The following is a 17,501-nucleotide window of genomic DNA, read 5'->3' on the forward strand; positions in this document are numbered from 1 at the left end:
TTTTCAGTCGCCTGTATCTGATAGAAATAAATTTGATTTCAGGTTTTCGTACCTTCGCCAGAAGATATAAATGAAGATCAAGAGGATATGGCTGCATCTTCCAGTCCTCCAGCACGAAAAATCAGAAGAGCAGGTGAGAAAAAAGATATGCAGCAACCCTACAAGATTGTGTCTCGTCCAGCCGCTGTGGTGGAGCGGTTCTAGGCGCTTCAGTCCGGAACCACACGGCTGCTACGGTCGCAGGTTCGAATCCTGCCTTGGGCATGGATGTGTGTAATGTTCTTAGGTTAGTTAGGTTTAAGTAGTTCTAAGTCTAGGTGACTGATGACCTCAGATGTTAAGTCTCATAGCGCATAGACCCATTTGAAACATTTGCGTCTCAATTATTAACTATAGCGCTGTAAAAACAAGAAGATAACAAGAACAGTGAATGCAACACAGATGTTTGTTGTGTTCGACTAAAACACTTCGGGTTGGAGCCATTCCATCCTTTCATTTTTAGGACTGTTATTTCCTCCACGATCATACCGTAATTAGATCTGTTCTTCTTTTCCCTGATTAAGTGATGCAGGATTTTGTATTAAAATTGGGACCCAGATGACTACAGAGATCATAACAGTCCTTTAATTACGTCATTTCAATTAATTTGGTATGGGTTTGGATGTTGTTTTAGGATGGTAAGTTGATAGTCTCAGCAAGCTTTCACAACATCAAAGTGTCATGTTGATTGGACATTGAAGCACCTCCCTACCAGATGGGCTAGGAACAGTAGTCTGGCTGGGTGGAATAAAGGAATCACTAGAATTGCAGTTGTTCTGTGCATTTCTTTATGGCCTGCACTAATCATACAAATTGCCCCTGTAGCACTTGTTGGACATAGACAGGACGCTAGTCATAAATGAACAGACTGTGAGCAGTATACTCATGTGGTAAAATCGCTTTACCTGTGGTAGCGTTAAAATGTTTGGCCCACCTTCTAAAGAAGTGTCTCTGTGTCTTTCTGTCGCCAGGACTCGGAGAGGTTGTTGAACTGTCTCATGCTGAACTGAGAGAGATATGTTGTGACTGGACAGTACCAAAAAATTAGATAGAGTGGGAGCTAGGCACTATCTTTTGAGGAAAAAATGGAGTTGGTCACTCATATTAGTCTCAGCTGCAACATTTTTCTAGAGTGGGAGTTGGTACATTTTGTTAAATCTTGTAAAATTCATAGACTGGCTACTGGATAAATAAACTACGCTGGTTCAGAGGAGAGAGGGCAAGGTTTGTTATGTGGCATCCCAATGGAAGCGTGTGTAACAGCCTTCGATTTGGCAAATAGACAATTTTTGGTGGCTTCTCCATGTAGAGCTCTGAGGAAAATCATTCTCAGTCTTTTCACATCCTGGTTGCCCTTCTGGAGACTCTTCTTTGAGATATGTGTGGGCATATCTATTGGGGGACTTTGACTGCAGCTATGACTTCAATTTCAGCCTCTGAAACTACTCAGGTTGTAGTCTAGCTTCTGGTACAACAGCATCATGGTAAGTTCCACTGCCAATGCTATTATGAGTTGATATTGTCAAGTCAATATTACATGCCTGATTCTAAAGTTCAGGGGATCTCGTTTCAAACTACATTGTGTGCAATGGCTCACTCATGACTCAGGTACACAGGTTCCTGCATGCATTTTTCTTATCCAAACTGATTGGTGCATTTGTCATGGCCAGTTTGGAGTGATGTTCATTTCAGTGGAATGTGACTTTAGTACCAGATGCTTTCTCCTTCCACTTTCCTGTGGATTTCACAGCTCACTGTCTTATATTAACTGAATGTATTGTATGGACTCTGTTGTTGAAACTGCCATTATTTTTCGGTTTGGAGAAGCTATTATTTTGTTAATGGGTGATGCTTTTGGTTTTTCTCTTGCATTTTCTAGTAATAAATGTTGGTCAAAGTAGACCCATCTTTGATTTCAGTAGTTAGCTGAACCCTTTAATTATTATAAATTTCAGCAAGCACCACACCCACGACTCATTTGTCAGCGCCATTAATATCGCAAGCATTTCTGTTGCGCACAGTTTGTCACACCAGATCTGAATCAGAAGGGATCAATCTGCATAGGGAGAGGGTTCACTTAATATAGATCACAGGCACAGGTTCCATATAACATTGCATTAAATTGGAGGACCCCACTTGGAGTCTTTCCGGTAGGCAAGATGTGTCTGGAAACATCCCAGATGCAATGGGATACCAACCTCTTGCCATAAGGCTCAACAACCAGGAGTACTGGTCTGCAGTGTCATTTCATTTCATAACAGGACCCCTTACACTACATACATCGATGATGTTCTACACCCCCATCTTGTTGCCCTTCATGGCCACCCATCCTGGACTTACATTTCAGCAAGATAATGCCTGCCTGCATATAGAGAGACTTCCTACTGCTTGTATCCATTCTTGGTCTGCAAGGTCGTCAGATCTCTCTCCAGTTGAAAGCATTTGGAGTGTTATGGGCAGGGTCCTTCAACCAGCGATCTAACTTGCCATTGGACAAAATCTGGTCTGATATACTTCAGGAGGAGGTCCAAAAACTTTATCAATCAATGCCAAGCCAAATAACTGCTTGCATAGGGGCCAGAGGTGGACCACACATTATTGACTCGGTCAATTTGTGAATCGCTTTTTCCAGAATAAATCATCCAATTTTTATGAAACTGTAATGATTTGTTTGTCTGTACATGTACATCACATGTACCAGTTTCCATCTAATTCGAATAGTTCCTTCATGGTGCATAGTTTTTTCATGTTAAATTGTAGGTGGCACATTTAGTTAATTCGTACATTTTTCTTTTCAGCATTTTATATCTTGCCTGATGTTTGTTTGTGTCTGGTCAACTTGTTTGTTCTGTTTGGCATTAATACAGCTCTCCAATTTTGTGGAAGGGTGTCCTGATGTGGTGTGTGTTTGAGGCAGGATGCATATATTGAATTTCGTACGTGATAAACAAGTGTTCGCAAACATGAAGTTGAAGTAATGTGGGAATAAATATGTCTCAGTATGAGGGACTAGATGGCGGTCTCATTGAACGGGGGTTTGCATGAATCTCTAAGGAATTCAGAGATAATACTAAGGAAATGAACGGTGGTCTGCACATCCTTACGGGTGTGCAGTGAAATCTGACAAGGCATCGGGTTCCATGCAATCAGTCTATGCCAAGTTTCTGTTCAGTGTGCAGACAACACAGGCACCTTGCTGGAGCTAGTGGGAAATGTGTTTGGTTGAATATGAAATAGAGAAGTAAGCACACCTGTGGGATGGAGAATGCAGTGTGGTCTGAGAGGAAATGAGGAAGACATGTGCATTTGTATTATGTACTTAAAATGTAATGATCAGGGATAGGGAGTTTCCATTAGAATAATGTAAGTTTTGTATGTATCTGAACCTGTGGTATGTTAGTTACCTGTTCAGATTTTGTGAATGACCATCTTGATCCCGGTGCAAAATGGCCACCGACAAGTCTGGCAGAAATTAGGAGCCACAGCTTGCTGCTATATTACTTGGTCTACTTTGTGCTTCAGAACAAAGGGTTCAGTGTGTCAATTGAAGGTTTCATCCTGTTGGTTGTTAGTTACTTTATTTGTGGATATTGTATCAGTAAGATTCAATGCCCAAAGCCAAGGGATGTTCATGACCATTTTGATCTTTACAGTTATCAAAATGGAGCATGGACCAATAAGTTTCTGAGAGCAGAGAAGGGCAAAGCAAAGGGTCATTGTAACCAGAAGGTATAAAATGTAGTAGTTAGTAAGAAGTGTAATAAGTTAGGACGGGATAGAGTGGCCACCACTGAAAAGGGATGCATTCCCAGTAGTCTAGGGGTCAGTGAGAAGCAAGAGACGTAAAGCACAAGTGCAGAACGTATTGGAGTGAGTGAGTAAGTAGACCTTCATGGGACAAAAAGCGAGAATGACAATGAGGCAGGTGGTATCACAAAAGAAGATGAGTTAGTTTCAAATGTGTGTATGGGTGCATCCGCAGTCTCAGACGTTGAAAGTGGTGATAGGATCAGTGTTGTCACAGTTCCAGATACTCATTCAAGTGATCATGGAATGCCTTGCATTCAGTGTGATGGAGGGAAAAGAGAGTCTGTCATGGTAGAAGAAATTATACAGGACTTAAGATGAGGTTCAAGGTAAGATATTAGGGAAAATTTCAGGTATTCAGGGACAACAGTAGAGGAGCACATCCTAAGGCCCAGACTGGTCAGTTTGATTGATCCTCCCCCTTACTTGACCTGTAAGGCTCTGTTTGGATTTTGTGACTGCCCATCTTGATCCCAATACAGCAACAAATTATGATCAATGAGATTAACCTGCGAGTCATACGAGGACTTTACAAGTGCATTCCTGACCTGTCATTGATCTAGAGAGAAGCATGAGAGAGTCAAGTAAGTAATGATTGTGAGACATAATATAGGAGTATTCATTAGCTGGAATCCACTGAAACTTTTGGAAGATGTGATACATGGAAAATCAATTCCTCAACACTGGGTTTTGTACTACTGGTCTCATAAGAATTTGCTATGAGAAGCTACCATTAGGTTACAAACAAGGTCTGGTGGCTGACTACAAAAATAGCCTTGAAGAATTTCAGGAGATACTGTAGGAATTGTGGTAATTGTCCTCACTATGTAGAGCGGATACAGCAAGAAAAGATACAACAGAAGGCAAACAGGAGCATGTACATGATGATGTGATAATGATTGGAGGAAGATATCAAAGGAGAGGCGAGCCTCAAGCATTTTTATAAGATGCATAAGCATTGAGAGTAATGAGTGAAAAATTTTGGTATCATTGTACACAAGTCTGCCTGATTTTTTTTCATTGAGTGTCTAGGAATTTAGTAAGTATGTAGTGCTGTTTATGTTATGGCAATAATATAGTATCTCCTTTCTTTCTCTTTCTTCTTTCCTGGGGGCATTTCTTTCTTCTGTCTTGTTAGTTGTAAGTTGTATATGCTTGATTGGGGAGCTGTGCTTCAAAGGCACTCTAGTCTGTAGATAAGTGCATGGATCTGTTTTGCACTTATGTGGTCTGCCTTGAGAGACTAATATTATTGTCACAGAGTTACATTCTGCTACCCGGCAGGTTAGCCGAGAGCGCTGCTGCCTGGACTTGGGTAGGCACACAGGCCCCGAATCGAATCTGCCTGGTGGATTAACGATAAGGGCCAGTGTGCCGGCCAGCCTGAATGTGGTTTTTAGGCGGTTTTCCACATCCCCCTAGGTGAATACCAGGCTGATCCCCACGTTCTGCCTCAGTTACACGGCTCGCTGATATCTGAACACTTTCGCAGTACTCCATGGATTACACTCGTTGCAGACAGTTGGGGTACACTAATTCCTTCCCGGGGGGTACAGAGTGGTGGCAGGAAGGGCATCTGGCCACCCCTTCAACTAACGTTGCCACATCCGATTAACCATGCCGAGCCTGCGTCTCTGCAGGAAAAAAGGCACAAGCGAAAGAGAAGAAAGAGTTCCATTCTCCTGCTGACTTCTTTAAGTTTAAGGCGATGGTACTGCATGTGTCAAGTTGAGTAATGTGTACAAAATTGGTGATGGTGGACAAGTCAAACCAGATGTGGATTTAATTACAAACCTGAATCTTGCAGCAGAGGTGGAGATTCATTGTGGTAGGCAACAAGAATGAGTGATGAAAAAATGTTTTAAATAAAAGAAAAGCAGTTGCCTATAATGCAGGAATTAAGTCTTTGTTTACACAGTGGAGTTTTGTTTTTTGTTGTCTGTTGTGGAATAAAGAGGTGATTGACAGTCCTGACATATATTACTTTTTCAAACACTTTAGAAAATACTGTTACAAGTGAGACTGAACGATAGTTGGAAACATCTGTGGGATCACCTTTTTTATAGAGGGGCTTCACAGTAACATACTTCATTCTGTCAAGGAAGATACCTTGATTTAGAGAGGAATTGATTATATGAGCTAGAACTTTAGAGAGTTGATTACAGCTGGCTTTTAGCAGTTTGTTGGAAATGTTGTCTACACTCAATGAATTTTTACTTTTTAGAGGCACTATGGTTTTTCTTACTTCTTGCACGGTTATGGGGGCCATACCTATCATGTCTATAGAGTTAGGTAAAAGTTCTTTCAGAGTTTTTATTGCCTTTGCATGCTGTTTCCTCAGCAACAGTTAAAAAGTGCTCATTAAAGATTTTAGCTACAATATCTTAATTTTGAACTAGCTTACCTTCATTGTTAAGAGCAATATTTTGGGTCTTGTTGGGATAATTTGCACCAGTCTCATTTTGTATCACTTCACATATAGTTTTGATTTTATTAGTGGAGTTATTAATACATACTTTTTAATTTCTGGATGACATTGTTCAATATTTTACAGTATTTTTTAATAGTTATTTAAAAGGTTAGGGTCATCTGATTTTTTTTGAGGCAATGTACAACTCTCTCTTTCTTTTGCAAGAAATCCTAATTCCAGTGGTAATCCAAGGCTTGTTGGTGGAGTTTTTAGTATGGGTTTTATATATTCTTTTTGGGAAGGTACTTTCAAATATTAGAGCCACTTCATTACTGAAAAAGTTGTATTTGGAATTGGCATTTTCTACATTATATACTGAACACCAGTCTGTCGTTTTGGAGAAATGATTTAAAGATCTCAATACTTTCATCAGTAGATTTCCTAGTAATTTTCCAGTTGGGACCACTATTAATCTCACAAATGCTTGAATTGTTAATGGTAAGTCTTTGTCCATCATGGTCAGAGAGACTGTTCAGGACTTGGCTGACAGCTGTATCATCAATCTTGGTTGTGTCAATAAAAACATTATTAATTAATGATTTTGTTCGTGAAGTTATTACAACAGAAGCAAGATTATATGAGGACATCAAGTTCTCAAGATCTATTCTGTCTCTGGAGTTCATTAGGAAATTTGCATTGAAGTCTCAAACAACTATGACATCTCTACTGAGTTTAAATATGTATATTAAGAGTGCATCTAACTGTTTAAGAAATGCTAAAGTTACCTGAAGGTGCCCTGTATAAAGCTACTACTGCTATGAAAGAATTATTTAAAGACAGCTCTATGGCACAAAATTCAAACTGTTGATCTATACAAAAATTCAGCGCATTAATTACACTACATGTGATGCTGTTTCTGACATAGGTCACTACTCCACCTTTTTCTATAAATTTTCTACAGTAAGATGTTACTAAGTAGTAATTATCTATAGCAAGTTTTTCAATATCTGACATAACATGGTGCTCACTAAAGCACAGAACATGGGCACAATCTATACCTTGTGGCTCCTGGATATTAATTAAGAGTTCATTAATCTTGTTCCTCAGGCCACATATATTTTCATCACTATATCACTTGTAGTCAACGATGACTGCAAGATAACGAACACTAACTATAGTGAATGACTTGTACTTGAGCAGTGTATTTAGGACAAGAGGATTTTCTTTTATTTTTTCCTCAATAGAGTTTTTGAAGTATTGATTGCTTGCATTTGTTACACTTTGTTCATTTGTACATGTTTAAATTGGTAGCTTTCACGTGTATAATCATTTGATGTGAACCATATGCCATTTTTTTAAAAAAAATTGCATTATGTTGAATTTAAGATGCTTGTTGACATAATGGCATATGTCTTTTGTAAGTTTTGTTGTGTACGTATTAGTGTTAATAAGATTCTTGTTCTAGTTGCTATACTCATGTAACATTCTAGTATGGTTTTGCTGTAATTGTGTAAGACAGGTAATGTGTGATTCTGTTTCAATGGGACCATCTCTCAAATGAGTGGATGAGTGACAGAGACTAAAGACAGTGAGCAATTGTCCCTTCATCAGATTTATACACATGTAAATCAGGGACTGTTGTTAGCTAGTTCAGTTTAAAAGTGTGAATAAGGAATAGGTTAATGTTTTTTGGGAATTTTTATGTTTGATGCCTGTAATTGATGGGATCAATAATGTTAGCTTTGGCACATGGTGGCTGATAAAACAGATGCCTTTAAGATAATTCTTATTTATTGTTCCCTCTCAGTTGCACATTTTTAATTAGATTACATATATCGATCACTCTGTATCATCTTCAGATCTAAAACAAACTAAAACTAAAAGTGTACCATCTAATACTCAACAATAAGTAGAAAAGATAAGCATTGTACAAAAACGTAGAGTATTTTGTATCTGCTGTCAGTGTTTTAAATAGGTATATGTTGATAGTAGGGTGGGAGGTGGGGGGGGGGGGGGGGGGGGGAAGGGAAAATGGAGTGGGGCTGATTGGAGGAGAGAAAAGGAAGCAGGGAGAGTGTTATGGGGATGTCAAGAGTTTAACAAGAGAGGTCATGCTAAAATTATAGAACATATAATTATGAAATAATTCTCATTGAAACATTAATAGTGTAGAACAGTGGTTATGTAGAATGTAAACAGCATAAACTAGTGAAATTATAAGATGAAACGAAGGGGACTGAGAGCAGGCAAAGAAGGCAAGACAATTTCATAATATCAATTTGCTTGTATGGTTTAAAACTAATGACATTATTCGTTTCAGACTAAGGCATCATGTGAATAGGAAAACCTCAAAATACATAGCAGCAAGTGTATATAAACTAAAGTGGGGAAACTGTCCAAAAGTTTATGTAGGTCAAACAGGCAAGGCCGGCCGGTGTGGCCGTGCGGTTCTAGGCACTTCAGTCTGGAACTGCATGACCGCTACGGTCGCAGGTTCGAATCCTGCCTCGGGCATGGATGTGTGTGATGCCCTTAGGTTAGTTAGGTTTAATTAGTTCTAAGTTCTAGGTGACTGATGACCTCAGAAGTTGTCGCATAGTGCTCAGAGCCATTTGAGCCATTCAAACAGGCAGGGAGTTTGAAATACACTTGAAAGAGCATGCTTCGATTCATAGTCTAAAACAGCATTTGGTGAGCATCTCCTAACACTGAAGCATGCTGTTATAACTACTGATATGCATTTGAAAGTGCTGCACAATGAACCTTAGGGAAACCTCTTGATAATATTGGAAGAAACTGAGATTTTTACACACCATCTACAAGAGCCTGGCAACGCATTAAATCAGCAGAATGATATTATTAACAGTGCATCTTTTAGAAACTTTGAAAGCCTCTTCCAGTCATCCATTTCACTGCAGCACATGTGTGATCAACAGCCCTATTTACCAAGAAGACAATAGTGCATTGGCTCACACACCCTCCTTGCATCAGGCTGGTGTGCAGACTGGATTCTGTTCATACAGAACATTGCAAAAACCCATATGGTACATATCAAAACCAAAAATTCAAAATGTGTAGAACTTAAAATACAATATAACAATCAACCTGTGAAAGAAGTTGTTACGGTCAAATTCCTGTGACTAAATGTAGACAGTAACTTAAGCTGGAATACAAGTATTGACTTCAATCAAATAAACACAGCAATTTTGCGTTTGCAATGCAAATACTAGCAAATTCCACTGACTTGAGTACATGAAAAATTGCTTATCATAGTTATTTTGAATCTGTCATTAGATATGGGATAATTTTCTGGGGAAGTTAAAGTAGTGTATCTCAAATATTAAAACTGCAAAAGAAAATTGTTTGGTACATGTGTACTGCACAGCAAACAGAGTAATGTCGCCCATTATTTCGGAAACTACAAATCCTAACTGTTCCCTCCATTCACACTAACTGTTCCCTCCAAACACAGTTGTGAAATTATAATCTTCCTACACAGCAAACAAAAATTATTTGAGGAGAATCATTTTAACCGTACATATAATACAAGAAATAACAATAATTTCATACTACCCACATACCAGGTGAAATTACTTACAGACTCCACGGTATATGGGGGATGACAATAAAATTTTAAGAATGATGCTGCAGCAGATTCTTGGGAGAAATGCTACTATTCAATAGAAGAATTCATAGAGGAGGAAATTATAATTTGAGCAAGGGAAAGTTAAATGTTAGATTTTATTGTATGTATGTATAACAAAATTGTGTTATTATTATTATTATTATTATTATGCTGTTTATTAACATCAGCTATTCTTTGTTTATGGCGAAATGTTACCACAATTTGACGTGTCTCCTGTACCTGAATCAAATGATTTCGATTGTGCACATTATGAGACAAATAAACCACAGTTCACAATTCACTGCAAAACTGCATACCATACAGTGCCACAAAGCAGGAGAAAATGCAATTAACCACAACTGTCACAACTTGATCTCTACAACTTTAGTTGCTGCCCATTGTTTCAGTTTTATAATTTATTGTTTTATATTTCTAACAGCTTTATAAAAATTATGCAATTCTATTTTTATACTTTCAGAGTAAGAACTTATGATTTTATACTTTCAAAGGTTCTGAATACTTCAGATACTAATTCAGTTTTTGTTCCTTTATTTCTACTTTTATAATCTACTATTTTATCCCCCTTTTACAGTTTTATGCATTTATTCTGGTAGTATAACAGATAGTTTGCTATTTAGTGCAGATTGCTCTTTTGTTAGCCCCATAGCATTCCCGACTCTCTTCCAACCCTCCCTCCTCCCTCTCCCTTGTCTACTTTGCCCCTTAGCAATCCCCTTTTGTTCCATTTTTTTAATTTCACTAGTTTATACTTGAGGGAGAAGTTCGGGTCTGTTACCCCAAACAACACTCCCATTTTGCAGTAGCTCATTTATTCACCCAAACACAAGCAAGGCTTACAAAGAACTGCTTAAAGATAATGCTTAGCTTAGTTCAAAGACAATACTCAGATCGATGCTGGTGTTGACCTCATCAGCGCCACATGGATGTTGGAGGGGAGCACGGACAGTGTCATCTCGGAGCATGACATACTTGCAATTGTCCAGAGATTTCGGGACATGAACCGTAAGGCGGGAATGGCTGGTGGGTGGAGGGATGAGGAGGTTGATGAAGTGGTGTCTGACACAGTCCATGAAGGAAGGTAAGTCAGACTGAGAAGCAGAAGGGCTCACGAGTTCGCCAGGGAGAACAATGTTCTGGCCGTATACGAACTCGGCTATTGTGCCTTTGAGGTCCTCCTTATAGATCGAACGAATGCCGAGTAGCACAAGGGGAAGGGCCTCCGTCCATAGAGAGTTGGTGCATCAAAGAGCCGCCTTGAAAAACAGAGGATGACACGTGTAAAGCTGAAGTACTAAACACCTTTTTCCAAAGCTTTTTCACAGAGGAAGACCACACTGCAGTTCCTTCTCTAAATCCTTGCACGAACGAAAAAATGGCTGACATCAAAATAAGTGTCCAAGGAATAGAAAAGCAACTGAAATCACTCAACAGAGGAAAGTCCACTGGACCTGACGGGATACCAATTCGATTCTACACAGAGTATGCAAAAGAACTTGCCCCCCTTCTAACAGCCATGTACTGCAAGTCTCTAGAGGAACGGAAGGTTCCAAATGATTGGAAAACAGCACAGGTAGTCCCCGTCTTCAAGAAGGGTCGTCGAGCAGATGCACAAAACTGTAGACCTATATCTCTGACATCGATCTGTTGTAGAATTTTAGAACATGTTTTTTGCTCGTGTATCATGTCATTTCTGGAAACCCAGAACCTACTCTGTAGGAATCAACATGGATTCTGGAAACAGCGATCGTGTGAGACCCAACACGATTTATTTGTTCATGAGACCCAGAAAATATTAGATACAGGCTCCCAGGTAGATGCCATTTTCCTTGACTTCTGGAGGGCGTTCGATACAGTTCCGCACTGTCATCTGATGAACAAAGTGAGAGCCTATGGAATATCAGACCAGCTGTCTGGCTGGATTGAAGAGTTTTTAGCAAACAGAACACAGCATGTTGTTGTCAATGGAGAGACGTCTACAGACATTAAAGTAACCTCTGGCGTGCCACAGGGGAGTGTTATAGGACCATTGCTTTTCACAATATATATTTATAAATGACCTAGTAGGTAGTGTCGGAAGTTCCATGCGGCTTTTCGCGGATGATGTTGTAGTATACAGAGAAGTTGCAGCATTAGAAAATTGCAGCGAAATGCAGGATGATCTGCAGCGGATAGGCACTTGGTGCAGGGATTGGCAACTGACCCTTAACATAGACAAATGTAATGTATTACGAATACATAGAAGGAAGGATCCTTTATTGTATGATTATATGATAGCGGAACAAACACTGGTAGCAGTTACTTCTGTAAAATATCTGGGAGTATGCGTGCGGAACGATTTGAACTGGAATGATCATATAAAATTAATTGTTGGTAAGGCGGGTGCCAGGTTGAGATTCATTGGGAGAGTCCTTAGAAAATGTAATCCATCAACAATGGAGGTGGCTTACAAAACACTCGTTCGACCTGTACTTGAGTATTGCTCATCAGTGTGGGATCCGTACCAGGACGGGTTGACAGAGGAGATAGAGAAGATCCAAAGAAGAGCTGCACGTTTCGTCACAGGGTTATTTGGTAAGCGTGATAGCATTACGGAGATGTTTGGCAAACTCAGGTGGCAGACTCTGCAAGGGAGGCACTCTGCATCGCGGTGTGGCTTGCTGTCCGGGTTTCGAGAGGGTGTGTTTCTGGATGAGGTATCGAATATATTGCTTCCCCCTACTTATACCTTCCGAGGAGATCACGAATGTAAAATTAGAGAGATTCGAGCATGCGCGGAGGCTTTCCAGCAGTTGTTCTTCCCACAAACCATACGCGACTGGAACAGGAAAGGGAAGTAATGACAGTGGCACGTAAATTGCCCTCCGCCACACATCGTTGGGTGGCTTGCAGAGCATAAATGTAGATGTAGATGTAGAAAGTGCGGTGCCAGCACTCAACTGGCCCATTACTTTGCGGATGATATGCTGTGGTGTGGATGTGCCGGATGCCGCAAATGTTACAAATCTCTTTGAACAGGGCCGACTCAAATCGTCTGCACTGGTCAGTCGTGATGATAGCTGGACATCCGAAATGCGATACCCATGACTCGACGAAAGCCAAAGGAACAGTTTCTGCCATAATATTGGGGGGGAGGGGGGGAGACAGGGACAGCCTTGACCCAGCGAGTTGTTCGGTCGATAGACGAGAGAACATAACGAAACCCATTAGAAGCGGGGAGAGGGCCCACAATGTCAATATGAATATGCTGGAAACGCCCATGAGGGATCGAAAAGGCGCTGAGGGGTGGTGAAGTGTGCTTGTGTACTTTGCAGCGTTGGCATGTGATGCATGAGTGTGCCCATTTCTGGCAGTCCTTGTTGACATTTCTCCACACAAAGCGCTCTGCTATGAGGCAGGCGGATGCACGAACACCGGGGTGGGCTAAACTATGCAATGCGTTGAAGACAGCTCGACGGAGAATGGTTGGGATGAGGGGGTGTAACGTGCGGGTACTGTCGTCGCACCAGATCTCACCAGAAATGCCAGGGAAGGTGGTGCGGAAGAAGTGTAGTGAAGAGGTAGAGTCTGAAATCAGGTTTTGTGTCTCCTCGTCGGTGGGTTGGAGGTTAGGCAGTTAAGAGAGGTCTAACAGCAAATGGACGGTGTCGACTCCTGAAAGGAAATCAGCAACTATATTGTCAGCACCCTTTATGTGTCTGACATTGATGGTGAACTGAGATATGAAGTCCGTGAATCTGAAGCGGCGAGGAGGCAGGTCAGCTGGGGGGTTTGTGATGGCCACAGCCAGGGGTTTGTGGTCCGTTAAAACATAGAAAGGGCGTCCCTCAGCGTCAGGCTTAAAATGCTTGATTGCTTCGTAGACTGCGAGCAACTCCCTGTCAAACGCGGAATATTTCCATTGTGCATTGGTGAGCTTGTGCGAGCAGAACTGCAGAGGCGAAGTTTGGCCGTCGATTGTTTGCCTAAGGACAGTGCCCATGACAGTATCGCTCACGTATGTGGTGATGAAAAGCTGTGCATTGGGATGAGGATGTGCGATGGTGCAGGCCTCGGCAAGAAGATTTTTGAGGGCAGTGAAAGAGTCAGTCATAGCAGACGTCGATGGAACAGGCCGAGATCCAGAAATTTTGGTGCCTGCCAAGGCATCCGTCAGTGGAGCCTGAATCTCCGCAGCCCAAGGTAGATGTCGGCGATAATAATTAACCGTCCCCAGAAAGTGCCGGAGCTCTTTAAATGACGAAGGTCTGGGTAGGTTTAGTATTGTTTGTACTTTCTCAGGGGGCGGTGAAATGCCGTTGTCAGAGACCCGAAAACCAAGAAAAGTGACAGCGTGTTGATGTAGCTGCAGTTTGTCCTGGTTGGTCTCGATGCCTGCTGCCGTGAGAGTGTTCATAACAGTTTGCACATGTCGAATGTTGTCCTTGACAGGGGAGCTGAACACAAGAATGTCATCAAGATATGCAAAGCGGAATTTTAGGTCGAATAGCACTTCGTTGATGAAGCGTTGCCAGGTCTGGGTTGCTTTTTTCAGACTGAAGGGCATGAATCGAAACTGAAATAACCCGATTGGGGTGGTGATTGCTGTCTTTTCGATGTCTTCAGGTGCCATGGGGATCTGGTGGTAGGCCCATTTGCAATCAATGACAGAGAACGTGGTCGCACCTGCGAGGGAACTGGTAAAATCGGCAATGTTGGGTATGGGGTAGGTGTCCATAATTGTTCGTGCGTTTAGTCGACGGTAGTCTCCGCACATGGGCCAGGACCCATATTTCTTGGGTGTCATATGTATGGGCGTAGACCAGCTACTGGCAGAGGGTTCAATGACGCTGGAGCTTAGTAGTTCAGAAATCTGATTTTTAAGGTCGGAGAGGCGCTCGGGACAAAGTCGACGTGGTTTACTGGAGATCGGGGGACCTGGTATGAGGCGAAGCTTGTGAACCCTGCCGTTGGTGAAGATGGAAATGTTGCCGGCAGAGCAGGAGGCGGATTGTTTACAATGTGTAGCGGGCGGGGCAGGCGAGGCGTGGTCGTGGTGTTCGGAGCCACTCAGCGGATCCGACGGGAGCCAAGGTGGCAGAGTGTCCCAGGAGACAACGCGACAAGATGGCCGCCGACCCAAAGCAGTGGCAGTGTGGTCGGGTGAGCTCAGTAGAGCTCGGGACCCGTTAATGAGTCCATTGTCCGAGGGCGCAGCCTGTGGGAGCACGGTTGCGGGCGAGATGCTTGGCGCGAGTGCACTGTTGGGTGTGTTATCAGTAGCAGTCGCACGGCGGTGCGCAGGAGCCGAAGTTGCATAGTTTGAGGTGCTGTCTGTGAGGGGCAGGGTAGGAGCCGTCAGTTCGGGAACACATGACACTCGTCGCGAATGCGCACTTGTGTCCGGCCGAGTGTCAAATGCTGCTGTGTTAGGAGGGTGTGGCCCTGTGGAGCTGTCAGTACTTGTTATGACAGTCTTGATAGCATTGTTGCGAGGGGTAGCGGGAGGTAAACACACGGAGGCTCGACTGCTGGGACTGCAAGCAGATTCGGCGCACTTACTGTCCTTGCTTTGTCCTTGCTGTAGTGTCTGTAGTTCCTTTGTGCATCAGAGAGCTGGAGCTGAGTTTCGTGGAGCCGGAGGGAGAGCTCGAAGTTTTCCTTGTGTAAGCGAGCAATGTTTTCAAGCTGGACAAGGCACTCGTGTGTCATTTCTTGTAATGTTGTCGACAGAGACGAGTATGTACGGATGAGATGAGCCCGGACCGATGTGTCTCGGGGGGGGGGTTGCTCGACGGAACACAAGGGAAGCGAGTCTTGGACGGGTGATGAAACACGGTGTTTCACACTAGGTCCGGTGAAAGTTTGTGGTGTTGCAAGAAGTCAATACCTAATGAAGGTTCGTCAGTTTCGCACACCAAAAAAGTCCACTCGAGTTTGCAGTTTGCGGAGAGTGAGACGACGTGGGAAGTTGAACCCGAGCATTGTAGTTTAGTTGAATTCACGGCCTGCAGTGAAGTATGATGAGGGTGGATGTTCGACGATGCTAAGGACGTAGGCAGCAACGGAACATCGGCGCCTGTGTTCACTAGGAAATGGTATCCCGACGAAATGTCTTTAGTGTAAAGTCGTCCGCAATTATCCGGTCGTTCCTGGACAGAATGGAGCACTGGGGGGCTGCCTGTAATGTTGTGCACATGAGGCGGCACCTGGACCTACCTGCGATTGGCATTTGGGAAGTAGCAGGGTGGTCTGCAGTTCCGTGCCGCCTCGTCAAACCGTGCGTGGAAGTAACAGTACGGGTAGTGTGGTTGCATTTCCTGCAGAAGGTTCGTTGCCAGTAACGGTGGCTGAGGTTCGGTGGCTGCATCCGGTTCAGTTGCAGGAGGGGGTGTGACCGTGGTCGGTGACGTCCCAGTTGCTTGTTTACTGCTTCCCGGAGTGAGCAGAACGTTCGGCACAGTGCGGGCCCAGCTGCGTCCGGACGCAGGACTATGAGCCTGAACCTGAGACTTGTCAGGTAGGCAGTGGCTGGCGAAATAGAGCAGTGATGCATCGTGTAGCTTGTCAGCAATTGTCATTTTTTGCTCGGCGGGTTCGGGAGATCTCTAAGCCAGAGCAAAGCAGATGTGAGGAGATAGTTTATCTAACCAGATGGCGAGGAGAGCTGTGTCAGAGAGTAGATCGGCACTGACCAGGGCACGTAGCTGTCTTCAGAGCTGGGAAGGTTTGTCATTGCCTAGTTGCTTGACGTGGAGCACTTGCCGTATTGCTGCCTCAGTTGAGCATGCAAGCCGACGTAGAACTGTCTTTTTGGCTTGAGTGTACCGAGTAAATGAGTCTGGGGTTTCGACCAGGTCAGCAATCAAGTCCTCCTGGGCGTGAAGGTTGGTGATGAGGCACAGAAACCTGGTTGACTCGTCAAGTTTGTAATGGTCGAACACTTCGTCCACAATTTTGAACCAGGTTGTTGCTCCGTCGGGATTAAACAGCGGCAGCGTCGGTAAACGTTGTAGAATGTTCGAAAGAACAGGTTGAGTTGAGTTCATCAGGGCACTGCCTGAATCGAGCTGTTGTTGCTGTAGTATTCCAGGAGACTATGCCTCCCGGGGATGTGGCAACGACGGCTGTTCGGGTGGCAGCGAAAAGGTGACACGTTGTGGTTGAGCACGATCCGTCGTGATGCGGAAGGCCGACGTGGGTGAGACACCATAATGTGTCAGTTGCGGAAGCTCAACACGTTGCGGGTGTGTTCGGATTGACGTGTCGCGGAAGACCGATGCGGAAGAGGCACCGAGATGTGCCGAGAACGGTAGCGGAAGCTCGACTGGAGCCGGCGCTGGGGTGACAGGTGAGAAAAAGTTCAAAGTTTGAGAATGCGTGTTAGTCCGTGGAAATCTTGGCGTATGCTCAGAGCCGGGGCCACCTGTGTTGCAGGGAGGCTGCGGAGGTGCGGGCTGTCCAGAAGCACAGTGAGGGAAATGATGTCGAACGTGGGACGGAATGTGTGAATGTTCATTGTTCATAGTCACTCCACTCAAAATGGTGTGTGGATAAGGTGAATGTTGTGGCACAAAACACTGGGGCGTAGCAGTGGAACGGAGATGGAGGTCAGGCACAGAT

General features: G+C 43.3%; 1 long non-coding RNA gene across 1 annotated transcript in view; it reads left to right on the forward strand.

Moving 5' to 3' along the window:
* LOC126455637 (uncharacterized) overlaps positions 1–17,501 on the forward strand; it is a 103,677-nt gene that overhangs the window by 35,351 nt on the left and 50,825 nt on the right. The window contains exon 2 of the long non-coding RNA XR_007585344.1: positions 43–133. This is a non-coding gene — a long non-coding RNA (uncharacterized LOC126455637). The remainder of the gene's footprint in view (positions 1–42; positions 134–17,501) is intronic.

Source organism: Schistocerca serialis, chromosome 2 (assembly GCF_023864345.2).
Source record: "Schistocerca serialis cubense isolate TAMUIC-IGC-003099 chromosome 2, iqSchSeri2.2, whole genome shotgun sequence".
Classification (NCBI taxonomy): Eukaryota; Metazoa; Arthropoda; class Insecta; order Orthoptera; family Acrididae; genus Schistocerca; species Schistocerca serialis.